The 18,421-nt window shown below is 45.4% G+C and overlaps 1 long non-coding RNA gene across 1 annotated transcript; it reads right to left on the bottom strand.

Annotated features, from left to right (window-relative positions):
* Positions 1-260: 260 nt before the first annotated feature.
* On the bottom strand, positions 261-6,189 carry LOC140581257 (uncharacterized). The gene is made up of 2 exons (XR_011984318.1): positions 5,265-6,189; positions 261-1,084 (listed from the first exon to the last, which is right to left on the bottom strand). It is a non-coding gene; the product is annotated as an uncharacterized lncRNA (long non-coding RNA).
* Between the last annotated feature and the right edge of the window lie 12,232 nt (positions 6,190-18,421).

Here is an 18,421-nt window from a genome sequence, read left to right as displayed (position 1 = left end):
TCAAGTTCGTTGTTGAGAGGAAACACTCCAAGTCTTTCCAGTGATGCGTGCTTTTGCTCGTTATAAACACAAAGATGATTGGCACACGTTTAACCATTCAGAAAGTGAGTTCAGTCATCAGACAAGATAGTTTGCCAGTGATGCTTGTTGATCTGTGGACATAAATTGGTATACTCTAAGTGTCAGGGACTCAGGCAGTTCAGCTGCGAGGTTGAGGCATGGTGCAGGCCGGAAGGGAATGTGGTCCACCCACTTGCGGCTCACAGGAACACGGGTTTATTAAGAGAACAGAACATTCTACACAAACAAAAAGGACCACGAGGGGTCAAAAGCAAAAAAGGGATAAACAAAGACTAACTACAAATGGCCCATGAAATAAACAAAGACTAACTACAAATGGTGCAGAGAAACAAGTTGCAGGTGGGCAGGGTACAATTCAAACATAATCACTGGCACACAACATCATTGACTCCAGTAGTCCTGAACAGACCGGGATCAGGAACTTAAATACAACAGGCTAACAAGGATAACGCAGGATAGATGAAAACAATTAACAGGGACTAGTAAAACAGGCAACAGATGACACTAATAATTAACTCAAGGAACTAAACAGGGAAACTAAGAACTGAAAAAAAACAAGGAAAACAGAATCCAACACTGGGAATAACAAAGACCTATAAAACAACTGAGGCACAATGCAAGACACCAAAACTGAATACAAATCACAGGACTAAACTGATACAAGTGAAACACTAGGAACAAAATACAAAAACAGAGGAGGCAGGGTTTGAACACAAGACAAAGGGATTCACAGGCATCCACATGCTCAATTCATAGAGCCACGCAGCTGAAGGGGAGCAGGGAAAACACAAAGGCTGACAGGAGGGACAGGATGGCCATCGACACCTGCTGGCCAAACGGGGAACACGAAGGCTGAGACAACAAGAGCTGACCCTGACACTAAGTGAAAGAGCCATCCATCCATCCATCCATCCATTTTCTGAAACCCCTCAATCTCAAATTGGGTCACGGGGGGGGGACCGGAGCCTATCCCAGGAACAATGGGCGCAGGCGGGAACCAACCCTGGGCAGTCGAGTGAAAGAGCAAAGAGTTAAAAATACTTCATTTGTAAATACTGTTCTTGTTTATTGTAGCTAATTCCTTGCATGTACTGTAAATAAGACTGTTCCTTTTTTGTTCAGTTTTTTAATGTGGAAAAGGAATATGTCAGCGCAGACGTATTACTAATTCTTTTTGGAAATATGAGGATTACAAGTTTGCACCTGTCTTGTATATTGTGCGATTAAATAAAATGCTGTTTCACATTTTTAACCAATATTGGATGCGTTTTGTATGTTATTTTCAAAGTGTACGGTCCATCCCACGTTGCAAATTTCACCATTAGGGACCTGAGGATGTGAGGGGAGGGCTCCCTTATTTCTTCAAAATAAAATTGGCATCACTAAGGAGGACTGATAGTTTTATCAGCAAAGATGTACGTCTATAATTAACCAAACAGAATGACGTGGTAAAGAAAAACAGATATTCTGAAAAGACTGATTGGTGCAGTTTAATTCTTGGGTCAACAGGAGCTGACATTTTTTAGGGGACACGATGCGAGTGAAAACTCTGACAACGAAAGAAACTAGGTAATTTACAGATGTGCTGTCCTGTTGATGATGATCCGGCTTATGTTGGTTTGTTTGTGTTACACATGTAATGTACAGCATGTCCGTAATGTAAAGCTGTTTTTCCTACTGATATTTTAATCAAGTCACTCATTTTACTTGTATTTCTATAATGACTGCATTTCACAAAAGGATGCACCTGTTGAAAACTATCATTTTTGTCAGTTTCACTTTCTAAGCATCAGCTCATCAGGTTAATAGTTACACAATGGTAGACTCAAGATACAAACTAAATAGTGCTAGACTTGATTTAAATATGTAAGCAATGGAAAATATTTACGACTATAGCATTTTAATATTTACCATAGAAGTTGCAGATTTGATTACTCGGGACTATAGCCCGAGGATTTTAGCCCCGATGCCTATTATCTTCCTTCAAAAACCAAAAAAGTCAAGCCCCAGGTAAACTTGACTTAGCCCCTGATCTTCTAGAAATGCCCCTGATATTTACGGTAATATTTATAGTAATGACTCATATATGATCTGGTCTGAAGTTACACTTGGTGGGTGGGGTTAGTTTACAGTTTGCATAACTAATCATTTTGGTCAGCAGCCGCCACTGCTGCTGAACCATGCCTGAATGCTGATGGTGAAAGACGTTTTTATTACTGCGTCCAACCCAGAAGAGACTGCCACTGTTCCGTCTTGCCCTCCCCTGGATGGCCCTGCCGTGCTGCAATCATTGTAATAATAATAATAATAATACATTTTATTTAAAAGCGCCTTTCAAGACACTCAAGGACACTGTACACAACAAATGATAAAAAAAACAAACATAAGAGCAAACAATTTACAAAATCTATATAAAACAATCCAAATTAAAAAGATAGAATAAAAGAAAGGTTATGTTGGAAAAGCAAATTGAAACAAGTGAGTTTTGAGCCTAGATTTAAAAAGAGAAAGAGAAGTAATGTTTCTAAGGTCTGGAGGAAGCGAATTCCAGAGGCGGGGAGCAGAGCAGCAGAAAGCTCTGCTCCCCATGGTGGCAAGACGGTGAGAAGGGACAGAGAGAAGAAGAGAGGAAGAGGATCTGAGGCAGCGTGATGGAGTGGAGACCTGAACCAAATCAGACAAATATGGAGGGGAGAGGTGATGGATGGCCTTAAATGTATACAGAAGGATTTTGAAGTTGATGCGCTCTATAACCGGTAGCCAGTGAAGCTGCTGCAAAACAGGGGTGATGTGGTGGATAGAAGGGGTCTTGGTGATAATACGAGCAGCAGAGTTCTGGACAAGTTGTAGCTTATGGATGGATTTCTTAGGGAGACCAAATAAAAGTGAATTACAGTAATCGATCCGGGAAGTGACAAGGCTATGGACAAGAATGGCGGTGGCTTGTGGGGTGAGTGATGAACGGAGACGATTAATGTTGCGCAGATGAAAATATGCGGACCGAGTGATATTATTGAGATGTGAATTAAAAGATAAAGTGCTGTCAAGGATGACACCAAGACTTTTCACATTTGGGGACGCGGAAACTAAAGAGTTATCTATATTAATAGAAAAATAATCAATTTTGGATAGTGTTGATTTGGAGCCAACTAGAAGAAACTCTGTTTTATTACTATTAAGTTTGAGAAAGTTTGAAGAGAACCAAGATTTAAGTTCAGCTAAACAGAGGCTAAGGGAAGGTGGAGGAAGAGTGAAGTTTGGTTTAGTGGACAAATAAAGCTGGGTGTCATCGGCATAACAGTGAAAATGAATATTATATTTACGGAAAATATGACCAAGAGGAAGAAGGTAGATAATGAAGAGAAGGGGCCCCAGGACAGATCCCTGGGGCACACCAGTAACAACAGGAGAAGGCTGTGAAGTGAATGATTTAAGCTGGATAAACTGAGTGCGGTCAGACAAATATGATTTAAACCAGTGTAATGGTGTACCAGAGAGACCAATGGAGGTTAACCTACTAAGAAGAACAGAGTGAGAGATAGTATCAAAGGCTGCACTCAGATCCAGAAGAATAAGAATGGTAAGAAAACCAGAGTCAGCTGCCATAAGAAGGTCATTGGTTATTTTTATGAGGGCTGTTTCAGTGCTATGGAGGGGTCGAAAACCAGACTGAAACTGTTCATACAAATTATTATTAGTTAAGTGAGAATGGATCTGTGTTGCAACTATTTTTTCAAGAATTTTTGAAAGGAATGGTAAATTTGAAATAGGGCGGAAATTATCATAATTATTATGATCAAGACCAGTTTTTTTCAATATTGGGGTGATAGCAGCAGTTTTGAAAGAGACAGGAACAGTTCCAGTGGTAAGTGAAGAGTGAATGATTGCAAAGATAATGGGAAGCAAAGAGGGTAGACAATCTTTGACTATAGCTGTTGGAATAGGATCTAACTGACAGGTGGAGGATTTTAACTTACAGATGAGATTTGAAATATCAGAAACAGAGGGGAGCTGAAAAGCAGAAAAACAATGTGTTGGCAAGATAATTTCAAGGGAGGTATTACAAGAATCATCAGAAGCTAAGTCTTGATGGATTTTGTGAATTTTCTCAGTAAAAAATAGCATTAGAGAGTCACAGAAAGAAGATGAGTATAGGTGAACAGGTAGAAAATCCGGTGGCATGAAAGTAGAGTTAAGCAGTGAAAACAGTGATTTAGTTGAATCTTCATTAGAACAGATAATATTAGTAAAATAAGTAGATTTGGTTTGGTTAAGGCATTCCTTATAATATGTAATATGATTACTATACATTTCTTTATGGATTGTGAGACCAGTTCTCTTATAAAGACGTTCAAGCCGTCGACCTTTTGCTTTCATAAGCCTGAGTTCAGATGTAAACCAGGGTGCTGACTGAGAAAATGTTACAGATTTAGTTTTTAATGGAGCAACAGAGTTTAAAGTACTATTAAGACTACTGTTATAATGAGAAACCAGATCATCTAAGGTGAGTAAGTTGTTGAAATCTGAAAGTCTTGAAAAAGCTAAAGAAAGAGTGTTAGGATCAATTTTTTTGATATTACGGAAAGAGATGGTGCGAGGATTCTTGGATATAGAAAGGGTAATTTTAACATTAAAAGAGAGTAGCAGATGATCAGAGATTGGCAGTTCATCAGCCTTGCAGTTGAAGGGAGTTAGTCCAGAGCAGCAAACTAAGTCCAAAGTATGGCCCTTAGTATGAGTGGGAAAGTTTATATATTGATGAAAACTAAAGCTATCGAGGCAGGATGAAAAATTTTTGGTGAGTGGATGATTAATGTTGTCCATATGTATGTTAAAATCTCCCAGAAGTATTATATTAGGAGATACAGTAGCCAAGTGGGTCAGCAAATCAGCAAAGTCTCTTATAAAATCAGAATTAGACTTTGGAGGGCGGTAGATAGCAGCTACAACAGTTGGAACAGGTCCCGAGAGTTGACAAACAATGGATTCAAAGGAACTGAATACAGGTACAGACAACGACAGAACTTTCCAATTCTCGCGATAAATTACCGCGAGACCTCCACCACGGCCGTACTCCCGAGGTTGACAGGTATAAACAAACCCCGGGGGAGTGGAGTCGTTGAGCTGGGAAAAATCTTTGGGCTGTTGCCACGTTTCAGTCAAACAGAAAAAATCAAACTTACGGTCGGTTAGGAGATCTTGGACGAGATGTCCCTTGCTCGTAAGCGAGCGGATGTTGAGCAGACCGAAGTTGACACGAGTGCTATTAGACTTGGCAAAAGTGTTAGTGTTAGCCGACCTGGTCAGGCTGGCTAATACACTGTGGTCAACAGCCCGGTCGGAGTTCTGTGGAGAACAGCGAGAAGTGGACCAGAATGACTGTATTGGTTTGGATTTGTCATGAAGAAAGTCCCGGCGAGAGCCCCGATGAATATACTTTCGGCGAGGGAGGAATGCGATGGCTGTGTGAAGATGAAGCGCAGCCGGCGGTGGAGCAGCCAGATGAAAACGAAGTTGAAGGAGCTCGTCAGCTGTATACCGGTAAAGTCCAAAACCGGGTTGAAGGACCAACGACAGGAGAGTCCAGACAAATACGAACGGTACACAGTTCCTACCAGACAACATCGTAGAGGAATACGCCGGAAAACCAAATAGAAAAATAGAAAAAGATACCGGAGAGCAGCGGCAGCAAATTACGCCAGCGTTCACTCAACCCGGAAGCGATCTGACAAACACCAACGATATGGATCAGACCTGTACTTCTTTCACCCAAGTGTGACAGTATGAATATATTTTAAAACTTTTTTTTAATAGTACAAATACTCAATTATCCAAACTCTATGACTGGACTGATCTGTCAGATCATGGTTAGGATACCATGAGAAACTTACTAGATCCCAGCAGGTGGTCTGGCATTTAGGGCCCAGAAGTATCTAACAGTATTTTCCCATTTAATAATCCGCAGCAACATTCTTCAACATTCCTCTCAACTGAGACAGAAACACATTACTGACACAGTGTGGCCACAAATTGCACATGGTAACATACACAGGATAACAGTAACCATGTAACCATGCACGGGATAACAGCCCATCCCTGTAACCATGCACAGGATAATAGCCCATCCCTGTAACCATGCACGGGACAACAGCCCGTCCCTGTAACCATGCACGGGACAACAGCCCGTCCCTGTAACCATGCACAGGATAACAGCCCGTCCCTGTAACCATGCACGGGATAACAGCCCGTCCCTGTAACCATGCACGGGACAACAGCCCGTCCCTGTAACCATGCACAGGATACATGCTGGAGTAACTATGATGACATTTTCTGTTTGTAGAGAATAGTGCTGTTTGTGGCAGATCTTACTTATCTTACCCTTATCAAAATGTTTCATCTGAGTTTATTTTGCTTTTCAAATAACAACTGTTCTGATTCTATAGTTTTATCTACTAAGATGTTTGCATCACTATTTACATAACTAGTTTCAAATAATTTCAAATGAGTCCAACTCTAATAAACAGTGTTACGGACCAGTCAAGGCCAGGACATGACACAAAAGACACTGACAATGTATGATGTTAAAATGCAAACATTTATTGGTACATTAAATAGATCGTGGAGATATGCGGTTAACTGGAGGCCATAATACAAAAAAGATGTTCCAAACGCCAAACGGATGGTGTTGTGGGTGAATTTAGGCTTGTATATATGTGCAGAACAGGATTGGCAAACTTAAATTTCTGATTTTGCTAACAAGAATGAAATGCCATATTTAGCGATGCACTATTTAAAAAATTTTTTTACCACTGGTCATTTATCACTTATTATTCCATAAAATGCAGTTGGAAATTTTCAGTGGTCTGAGCATAACTCTTAATATGAATGCTGCCCTTGTTTCTGCAATGATCTGCCTACACCCAGTCCCTTTTTGTCCAGCAGAGGTCGCTGGCCATCCCATAATCACCTTGTTCCCTACCCTTATATCTTGACCCTTCACACCTGTCTCTTGACTTTCAATCCTGTTCAGTGTATATATGTAGCTGCTCTCACTGTATTCCCCAGCTCGGTAATTGTTGTCATACAATAATTCTGGTATTTGTCCAAATAAAGTCTATCAAATGAAGTCTGTGTCTGCTGAAAAACTGCTGCATCTGGGTCATGTTTTATCTAATGTTCACGATAGTTACACTTACTTAAAGCCTACAAAGTGCTTATGGTCCTCAGATTTATAAATAATAAGCAAAGATTTTGCTCTTTGAAATCACTAATCTCATCACTTGCACACACAAATCAACCTGGCTTCATTAAAGGGAGATATTCCTAAGAAATGATATGCAGACTATTAAAATTAATGCAGCAGAACCCACTCAACCCAACCCAAACATTCAATTATTATAGCATCTTTATATGCAGAAAGAACCTTTGATAAGATTAATTGGTCCTTCCTCTTTGTTACTCTGATTCTTGGATTTGGGAAATGCTTCATTAACCAGATTAAAATACTGCATAATTCACCCACTGCCTCAGTTATGACTAATGGATAAATTTCCAATTGATTTCACTTATGAGGAGGAACAAGACCAGGATGTCCAGTATCATCATATCTGTCCATGGTCATCATAGAACCGCTCGCCTTGTCAGTCAGACAGAAAAACAATGCTGAATTAATGTTAAAGGTGAAACATAAATTATTGTATATATGAATTCCACCTAAAAACATTAAACTAATTTAATGCATAAAGCAAATTTCCACACTCAAGAGGAAAGTAGGTGCCAAAAATCACCTAAAAAAAATCACTGACTCAAAGTGATGGACCTTCAGAAAATAAAAACACTTGATGGACTGGGAGCAGGAAATGAACAGAGCGCATGCAGTTACGACGATTGTTGCCTTGGGTTCTTCTAAATGGGATTCTCCGGAATAAAGAATTAAGAATTTTTGCTTCACATTATTATGTGTTTTTATTATACCATCCAGGGTTGGTGTGCTGTGCTTTCTGGGGTGGTCCCCATACTCACCATGTCTGTGTACTGTATTACAGCTGTGGAAGATGGATGGATGGATGGATGGATGGAAGTTTATGTTCCTCCAGTCACATATGATTCAAGATGAAAGCATATTGCAGCTGCAACACAGATGCCACATGGGAAAACAGTTTATACAATTCTCTTATGGCCATCATTGTGTAAAACAAGAAAGTATTACAATGGCTAACTGTTTTACATGATGTTTCTTTCAGTTGGGATTTTAGCTTTAAAATGCAGAAGAGTAAAGTGAAGATAACAGGCATCTGAATCAAGATCATGTTAAAATGTGTGAGGCGTGGCTGTTTCAGATTAGGGGTGGGGCCAGTATGGACACGCCCCTTTGCTAATCAGTAAGCTATTGATAGTTCTGAAAAGTTCATTCTGTGTGGAAATAAAGGGATATGGGGTTATCGCTTTAGGTTACAGAGCAAACTGTGTATTTGTGCCTTGTTTGGTTTGTCTTCCTTCCTGTTTACCACATGAGGGTGCCCAATAAATTCTGGGATCTGTCAAAAAGGCTCTGTGTCCTATATGTTTGTTTTCCATCTGAACATACAAGCTTTTACAATTGCATTTTATTAGACCTATAGCTGCATTGTATACAAATAATCAAATACAAGTTAAATGAAATTCAGGTATGATTTTTACTTGCAGGTATTTTTATATTACTAATATTCTTTATCCATGCATCCTCCAACCCTGTGTTTCTCAACCTGGTCTATGGCCAGCCAGGCCATATTATTGTTCCCTCCCAGTTCTCTGCCAGACAGTCCATATTTTTGCTCCCTCCCAGTTCCATGCCTGACAGTCCACATTTTTGCTCCCGCCCAGCTACCTGTCAGACACTCCACATTTTTATTTGCTACCAGGAGCTGGGAGGGAGCAAAAATGTGGATTAGCTGGGGTCCCCAAGGACCGGTTTGAGAAACACTGCTCTAACCACCTATCCTGGAGCCTGGAGCATTCCAGTATCGATCGCATGAAACTTGTATCTTAACTTGTATATATAATATGGTGACAGGGTCAAGATACCATTGCATGGTGTTATTTATAACTGAACGTGTAGTATTTATATCTTACATGATCACATAAATGAGCATTGAAATGGAGGGAGGCTTTGCAGGGCCTTCTTTGGCCGGCAGTGATATTCACTGTAACTACCTAGCTTGTCCTGGATAAGTGCTGCCTGCCTCAGGGCAGAGGAGGAACCACAGCATCTCAATATGGGAGACCAGCCCCAGGCAGCTGCAGTCAGTCACAGTTTGTTCTGCTGGCAGTGCGGAATACAGTGGGGTTAAACTGCACACCTGCACAGGCTGGCCTCGCCGCTTACACACCCTCATCAGACCAGTCGTCTGCATAACAAACTCTCAGTGCACCTCAGGGTGCAGCCAGGCAGACAGAGAGACAGCAGGCAGATAGGCAGAGAAAAAGACAGATGGAAAGGCAGACAGGCAGGCAGACAGAGAGACAGACAGGCAGGCAGACAGAGAGACAGCAGGCAGATAGGCAGAGAGACAGACAGATGGAAAGGCAGAGAGACAGACAGATGGACAGGCAGAGAGACAGACAGATGGACAGGCAGAGAGACAGGCAGGCAGAGAGACAGACAGATGGACAGGCAGAGAGACAGACAGCAGGCAGAGAGACAAACAGACAGCAAGCAAACTGAGCTCTGTCACATGGTTTCCAGTTTTAAAGAGGTCTTAAAATATAGTGAGATCGTGCAGCACAGGAGGGAGAGAGGGGAGGAGAAGCAGAGCTGTGTGTCACTGTGGCTCCTCACAGGTGCAAAGGTAAAGCACAGCATGCAGCCAGAAGGAGAGCAAAAGGAGCCACATGTCACAGCAGGCCGAAGTGGCCGGTGACTCAGCTCTCCACACTGCTGTAGACAGAAAGGATCACGCCTCCGCTGCCCACACACTGCTTCCGCCACTGCACCCAGCACACACACACATACACGCGCGCGTGTGCGCAAGTACACACATATACAGATCTGTACTCATATTTTTGTGGGGACCGTTCATTCATTTCTATGAGTAAAACCCCTAATCCGAACAATGATAACCTTAACCCCTGCCTAGCCCTGACCTTAACCGTAAGTAACCAAATAAATAGATAGTAATAGTCAAATTAATAGCCTTTTGGCATTTTTAGTTTTTTGATTGCAGTTATGAAATTGAGTTTCACCGAAAAAAATGGTCCCCACAATGTCATGATGTTTTTATCACATTCTGGGGACATTTGGTCCCAGCAATGTAATGTATACCTGGACCACACATGCAAGCACACACACACAAACACTCCAGCGTGTCCTGGGTCTGCCCTGAGGACTCCTCCTGGTTGGATATGTCTAAAGCACCTCTTGGTTGGACATGTCCAAGGCACCTCCCCAGGGAGGCGTCAAGAAGGCCTCCTAGATAGATGCCTCAACCACCTCAACTGGCTCCTTTCGATGCAGAGGAGCAATGATTCTACTTTGAGTCCTTCCTGAATGCCCAAGCTCCTCACCCTAAGGCTCCAATCTCATTCTTTCAGTCACTACCCAAAGCTGGAGACAGGTAAGGGTAGGAATGCAGATCAACTGGTAAATCCCTAGCTGGACTTTCTGGCTCAGTTCTTGCTTTATCATAACAGACACTGCACCGATCTGCTCGTCAATCTCCCACTCCCCACACTCATAAACAAAACCCCAAGCTACTTAATTTCCTCTGCTTGAGCCAGTAACTCATCTGCTTCCCCCTCCTGAGTTGCTTGAAGCTTTGCCAGAATCTCTTCAAAGCTGACCAAATTCTTCGCCATGTCCATACCAAATTCCTTCCACACCTGAGTTTTCACTTCTCCCACTGCTAGAGTCACATTCCACTTGGCCCGCTGGTACCTATCAGCTGCTTCTAGAGCATCCATCCATTTTCCAAAACCACTTGTCCTATTCAGGGTGGAAGGGGGTCCAGAGCCTATCCTAGAACCTACGGGCACAAAGTAGGGAACAACCTAGAATGAGGCACCAACTCATCACAGGGCACACTCACACATATGGGCAGTTTGACAACATTTGACAAATGCTGACAGCACATTTTTGGCTGGTGGGAGTACTCAGAGGAAACCCCCCAACAACATGGGGAGAACATGCAAACTCAACAAACATGGAAGCCTGGCAGAGACTTGAACCCTGGTCCCAGAGATGAGAGGCATCGGTGCTAACTACCACCCCAACTTTGGAGTCCCACAAGCTAAATTCTTTATTAACAGGCTGTTCTCTATCACTGATCTCCTTGGAACAGATTTCTCAGAATTTAAAATATTTGTTTTACAGCAAATGAAAGTTACTCCACCAAGTATAAATATAAATTTGCTGCTGTTGAAAAGATGACACTGATCCACTTCCTTAATAACATGTTGTATAATCATTTACAATAGATTTTATTAGACCGATATTATTTGAGATGTTTTAATTACTAATGTTAATATTGTAGGGTGGGACAGGAACTGAGAACACCATGTTCAGGCATCAGTGTGAATTGCGGGAACCAGGAACACCCCGTTGGGGCGGGTTCTAATGGCAGCCGGTCTGTGGTCAGCAGGGCGACATGCAGGACAGAAGCCAAAGCCAAACCTGCTCCTTGCTTCCGGAGTCCAGGCCTTGGGAGCCAAGCTCATTATTCAGAGTCTCCCGAACCTCCCCTTACCCAGAATTTAAGTGTGTACCCCCTGATTGCCTGGGCATAGCTGAGAGAGACATACCAGTTTCCCATCATGCCCTAGTTTGATCCTCACAGAGCTGTTTGATCGTCACAGGGCAACTTGATCCTCAAAGGGCTGTTTGAACCTCACAGGGCTGTTTGATTATCACAGAGCTACTTGATCCTCACAGGGCAGCTTGATCCTCACAGGGCAGCTTAATCCTCACAGAGCTGCTTGATTCTCACAGAGCTGTTTGATTCTCATAGAGCTGTTTGATTGTCACGGGGCTGCTTGATTCTCATAGAGTTGTTTGATTCTCATAGAGCTGTTTGATTCTCATAGAGCTGTTTGTCACAGGCTGTTTGATTCTCACAGGGCTGCTGGATTCTCACAGAGCTGCCTGATTCTCAAATGGCAGTTTGATTTTCACAGGGCTGCTGAATTCTCATAGAGCTGTTTGATTCTCACAGAGATGCTTGATTTTGGCCATGGTGTTTGGTTCCCATGTCTTCTAAAATATTGAGTCGGTTGCATAAAGCAGATCAAAATAAGTAATGTTGCTTAATAAAAATCTAGGTTTTAATAAGACGTGGGTACAGAGTTAGTGAGCACATTTATGTGCTATTTGTTTTATCATCAGCACTGATATTATGCTGGAAATGGTACAGAATTCAGTCAATGCTGAGCAGATCCTCTCAGTCCATTTTGCTAAGCAAACTGACCCACCACTGACATATAGAGACTCAGGCTTAGTTGAGAAGTGTTCCTTTGCAGGTTAGAACTTCACTCCGGATGAGAAGGATGCTGGTTCAAATGCTGTGACCGCCAGAGTGATGTCACTGTCGGGCCCTTGAACATGGCCTGTAACCCCATGTGTTCCAGGGACACTGTCTGACCTTGTTCTCTGACCTTCACTGTTGCTTTGGACAAAAAAATGCTTTTAAACAAGTAAATGTAAAATCCAGCACTGTTCCAGATGCTGAAGCCCATACCCATGTTGTAGTAAATGGATTAAGATAGTCATGTGATCTGCTCAGAGCCTGCCCGTTGTGTCCAGCTATTGTACATTATGATGCTGCTGATTTGGATTAGTAGAGCAGTGTGGTCAGAGAGCGGATGGGCGACTCTGATATTGCACAGGCACATGGCAGACCATCTTGGTGGAGAGTGTGGGCATTCTGGGGCTGGAAGGAAGATTAAGATTTAATGCTGCCAACTGTTAATGAGTCTGTTTAAATCCTGTTTAGTTTCGGTTTGCTCAGCATATGGACTCAGAGGCTCTGCCCAGCATTGACTCAATTATGTACCATTTCCAGCATAATATCAGTGCTGATGATAAAACAACTAGTATATAGCAGCCATGAACCAGTTTTCGCTCTTTTTTGCCAAGTTCCCTTACAATACCCAAAATAGAACTGCATATTCTGACAACCACATAAGACAGAAAAAATAGCATTTTGAGGAACAGTTCTTATGCTTATTGGGTTCAAAAAACATGTCAGTATCGAGGTTTGGTGTGAACTGTCATCCGGTGGTCAGTACGTTTTGGGGATAGAATTAAGCTGACGGATTTTCTCCACCCGCGTTTCTCCGCCTGCGGGAACAGATGGCGCACTTCATGCTGCAGTGTTTAATACCGACACTCTGCAGACTGTCAGTAGGGAATCCCCCCCGTATTTCCTGTGCCCGAATCCCAGCCCCCTCCTCTGCTCTCTGCAATGCAGTGTCAGCTGCTTTGCCTTCCTCTTCTTTTCCTGGGCGGTCACCTCATTACCCAAACAGGAGGCAGTCCTCCATCGGTGCGGCACTCGCCAAAAACCGGGCTGTACTATATCCTCCGCAGTTCTCCTTCTAGAGCCATAGAAAGAATGGGACAGTGCCACAGTGCCCCCTAGTGAATATTTTTAACACTGCAGCGGATTTAATATATTGATGCGTTTTGCCTATGACTTTATGTCAATTTTTCTATAAAATTATAAGTTCAGTGTCATAGCAGCATAATTACTATTTTTAATTTAGCAGTTTTTAGCTTTATGTAGCACCTCATTTCTTGGTGTTGAGCAATGTGATTTAGTGAGTGACTTTTTCACCTAAGCAACACTGGAGTCTGCAGGAATTTGTCAGTAAGAAAAGATAAAATACATTTCTGTCATACTTTTAGCCTAGGAATAAATATGCAATTGTGTGCGCATTGTCTGTTAATTCCACAACAAAACAGATGCAAACAATAATTACTAGTTTACAAACCATTTAAGACCTTTGGGATTTTGGCATAATGATTAAAATTATTATGGTTAAAATTATTGTATTAAATCCCCTCCTTGGATTGCCACCTTATCGTGGTGGAGGGGTTTGCGTGCCTCAGTGACCCTGGGGGCTATGTTGTCGGGGGCAATTGCCCCTGGTAGGGTCTCTCAAGGCAAAAAGGTCCCAGGGGAGGGGCCAGACAAAGAGCAATCCAAAAAGAACCCTATGATAAGGCATTCAAGCAAAGTCCCGTTTCCCTCGCCTGGACTAGGGTCACCGGGGCCCCACCCTGGAGCCAGGCCTGGGGGAGGGGCCCGTTGGCGAGCGCCTGGAGGCCGGGCCTTGGCCCATGGGGCCCGGCCGGGCACAGCCCGAAAGAGGCACGCGGGACTGTCCCCAGGTGGGCCCACCACCCGCAAGGGGAATGTCAGGGGTTCCATGCATTGTGGATCGGGTGGCGGCCAAGGGAGGCCCTAGCGGTCCGATCCCCGGCTGACAAAACTGGCTCTCGGGACATGGAATGTCACCTCTCTGGTGGGGAAGGAGCCTGAGCTTGTGCGTGAGGTTGAGAAATATCAAGTAGATATAGTCGGGCTCACCTCAACGCATAGCGTGGGTTCTGGAACCAATCTCCTGGAGAGGGGTTGGACGCTCTTTTCTTCTGGAGTTGCGGTGGGTGAGCGACGCTGGGCTGGGGTAGGGCTACTGGTGGCCCCACAGCTCGGTGCTTTACCCCGGTGAACAAGAGGGCTGTTTCCCTGTGCCTTCGGGTCGGGATAGGTCTCTGACTGTCATCTGCGCTTATGCGCCGAATGTCAGTTCAGAGTACCCGGCCTTCTTGGATTCCCTTGGTTAGCGTGCCACGAGGGGATTCCATCATTTTGCTGGGGGACTTCAACGCTCACGTGGGCAATGACAGTGTGACCTGGAGGGGGGTGATTGGGAGGAACGGCCTCCCTGATCTGAACCCGAGTGGTGTTCTGTTGTTGGACTTCTGTGCAATGCATGGTTTGTCCATAACGAACACCATGTTCGAGCATAAGGGTGTCCATAAGTGGACATGGTACGAACATGCCCGGGGCTACAGGTTGATGATCAATTTCATAATCGTATCATCTGATCTGCGGTCTTCCGTCTTAGACACTCGGGTAAAGAGAGGGGCAGAGCTGTCAACTGATCACCACCTGGTGGTGAGTTGGCTCAGGTGTCGGGGGAGGAAGCCGGTCAGACCTGGTAGGCCCAAGCGCATAGTGAGGGTCTGCTGGGAACATCTGGCAGAGGCTCCTGTTCGCCAGAGCTTTAACTCACACCTCCGGCAGAATTACAACTGAATACTGGGGGAGGTCGGGGACATTGAGTCTGAATGGACACTGTTCCAGACCTCCATTGTGGAAGCGGCCGTATGGAGCTGTGGCTGCAGGGTGGTCGGTGCCAGTCGTGGTGGTAACCCTCGTACCTGATGGTGGACACCAGAGGTGAGGGGGGCTGTCAAGCAGAAGAAGGAGGCTTACCGGGAATTATTAGTCCGAGGGTCTCCGGAGGCAGCAGACTGGTACCTGCAGGCCACGCGGAACGCAGCTCGGGCGTGGGAGGAGTTTGGTGAGGCCATGGAAAGTGACTTTCGGTCGGCCTCAAAAAGGTTCTGGCAAACCATCCGGAATATCAGGATGGGGAAGCAGCTCCTGGTTCCTACTATTTATAGTGGGGAGGGGCTGCTGTTGACCTCACATGGGGACATCACCCGGAGGTGGAAGGAATACTTTGAGGACCTCCTCAACCCTGCCTCAGATACATCTGCGCGCACTGCCTTTGAGACATCTGAGGGCACAGAGCCCGAGGGTGCTGGGGGGGGCTTGCTCATCACTGGGGCTGAGGTGGCTCGGGTGGTTAAAGAGCTCCGTGGTGGCCGGGCCCCGGGGGTGGACGAGATCCGCCCGGAGTACCTGAAGGCTCTGGATGTTGTGGGGCTGTCGTGGCTGACACGCCTTCTCAACAGTGCGTGGAGGTCAGGGACAGTGCCGCTGGATTGGCAGACCGGGGTGGTGGTCCCCTTATTGGTAAAGGGACCGGAGGGTGTGTTCCAACTACAGGGGGATCACACTTCTCAGCCTTCCTGGGAAAGTCTATTCCGGGGTACTGGAGAGGAGGGTGAGATCGATAGTTGAATCTCGGATTCAGGAGGAACAATGCGGTTTTCATCCTGGCCGTGGAACACTGGACCAGCTTTATACCCTCGCAAGGGTACTGGAGGGGGCCTGGGAGCCTATCCAGTCTACACGTGTTTTATGGATTTGGAAAAGGCTTACGACCGGGTACCCCGAGGTGCTCTGTGGGGGTGCTTCGGGAGTATGGGGTCCGGGGTCCACTGTTGTGGGCGATTCGGTCCCTGTATGAACAGGGCAGAAGCTTGGTCCGCATTGCCGGTTATAAGTCGGACGTGTTCCCAGTGCGGGTTGGGCTCCGCCAGGGCTGCACTTTATCATCGATCCTGTTTATAATATTTATGGACAGGATTTCCAGGCGCAGTCAGGATGTTGAGGGTGTCCAGTTCGGTGGCCTCAGGATTGCCTCGCTGCTTTTTGCAGATAATGTCGTCCTGTTGGCTTCATCTGCTGGGGACCTCCAGCGTGCTCTGGGTTGGTTCGCAGCCGAGTGCGAAGCGGCGGGGATGAAAATTAGCACCTCCAAGTCCGAGACCATGGTTCTCAGCCGGAAACTGGTGGATTGCTCTCTTCGGGTCAAGGAAGACGTACTGCTTCAAGTGGAGGAGTTTAAGTATCTTGGGGTCTTGTTCACCAGTGAGGGTAGGCGAGATCGGGAGCTGGATAGACGAATCAGAGCGGCGTCTACAGTTTTGCAGGCGCTTAACTGGTTCATTGTGGCTAAGAAAGAACTGAGCCAAAATGCAAAGCTCTCAATCTATTGGTCCATCTTCGTCCCTACCCTCACCTATGATCATGAGCTATGAGTAATGACCGAAAGAATGAGATTGCAAATACAGGCGGCCGAAATGAGGTTTCTCCGCAGGGTGTCTGGGCTCTCCCTTAGGGATAGGGTGAGAAGTTTGGATATCCGGGAGGGCCTCAGAGTAGAACCGCTGCTTCTTCACGTCGAAAGGAGCCAGTTGAGGTGGTTTGGACATCTGGTGCGGATGCCTCCTGGGCGGCTACCTGGAGAGGTATTCCGTGTATGTCCTACAGGGAGGAGGCCCCGGGGCAGACCCAGGACTTGCTGGAGGGATTATATCTCTCGGCTGGCCTGGGAACGCCTCGACGTCCTCCCCGAGGAGCTGGTAGAGGTAGCTGGGGAGAGGGAGGTCTGGGTATCTCTCCTGAAGCTGCTACCCCTGCGACCTGAACCCCGGACAAGCGGTAGATGATGGATGGATGGATGGATGGATGGTTAAAATTATGGAATTAATTTGCTGCTCGTAGGCTCTGTGTGTGTGTGTGTGTGTGTGTTCATGGAGTCTGCATTCCTCCCTGTGGTCTTCTCAATTTCCTCCAGGGACTCCAGTTTTCTTGGGCAGTCCACAATCATCTGTGTCTCTAAACGTGTGAGAATGCATGCTGTGCAGCGGGCAGGCACCCAATCCCAGGTGTCCCCTGCACTGTGTTTATCAGCGGACGGGCACCCAGTCCAGGATGTACCCCTGCCCTGTGCTGTCCTGGTTTAGACTCCTTGCTTATCTGTAATGGAAAAAGAATGGAATCGATGCTGCTGTGACGACCACTGCTGTGGACACAATTTAAACTGTTATTTATGGTTGCTTCACAAGCATGCGCTCTGCTCAATGCGAGCATGTGACCAAGGAACACGTATCAGTGGGGTGACTGCCTGTTAGGTATTTGGGCTCTGTGCGCATTCCGCAGCATTCCGCAGCATTCCGCAGGGTGTACACAGGCCCACTGGCTGAGCTCAGCATGCCGACTGTTCTGGTCTTTAACTCCTGGCTCCTCTCTCTGCACAGTTAACAATTGGTCAGGCTCAACAGACACCAGCCCTCCTGATTCTGCCTTCCAGGAGCAGAACACTGCAGTTTAATAACCTCTGGTGTCGGTTCCGATCCCGGAACCTCTGAGAGAAGCCCTTTGCTGTGGTGTCGTGTAAGCGTTCTGTAAAGCGCAGCCCCGAGGCTTCACCTGCAAGGTCTATTAGTCAGAATGGAAATGCAAGCGTCAGTACCAATATTATGCTCTTTGCCTACAGAAAACGTGATACTATGTTTAAGCAACTATATTTAGCATGGTGGCACCTCTGGGACCCGGGTGTGAGTCTCTGCCATGGTGCCCTCTGTGTGGAGTTTGCATGTTCTCCCCGTGTCGTCGTGGGGTTTCCTCCAGGTACTCTGGTTACCCCCCTTCCCTACAGTCCAAAA

The sequence above is a fragment of the Paramormyrops kingsleyae genome, chromosome 20, assembly GCF_048594095.1.
Source record: "Paramormyrops kingsleyae isolate MSU_618 chromosome 20, PKINGS_0.4, whole genome shotgun sequence".
In the NCBI taxonomy this organism is placed as follows: Eukaryota; Metazoa; Chordata; class Actinopteri; order Osteoglossiformes; family Mormyridae; genus Paramormyrops; species Paramormyrops kingsleyae.
The sequence above is the reverse complement of the archived record's forward strand: the minus strand, read 5'-3'. Positions and strand labels throughout refer to the sequence as shown.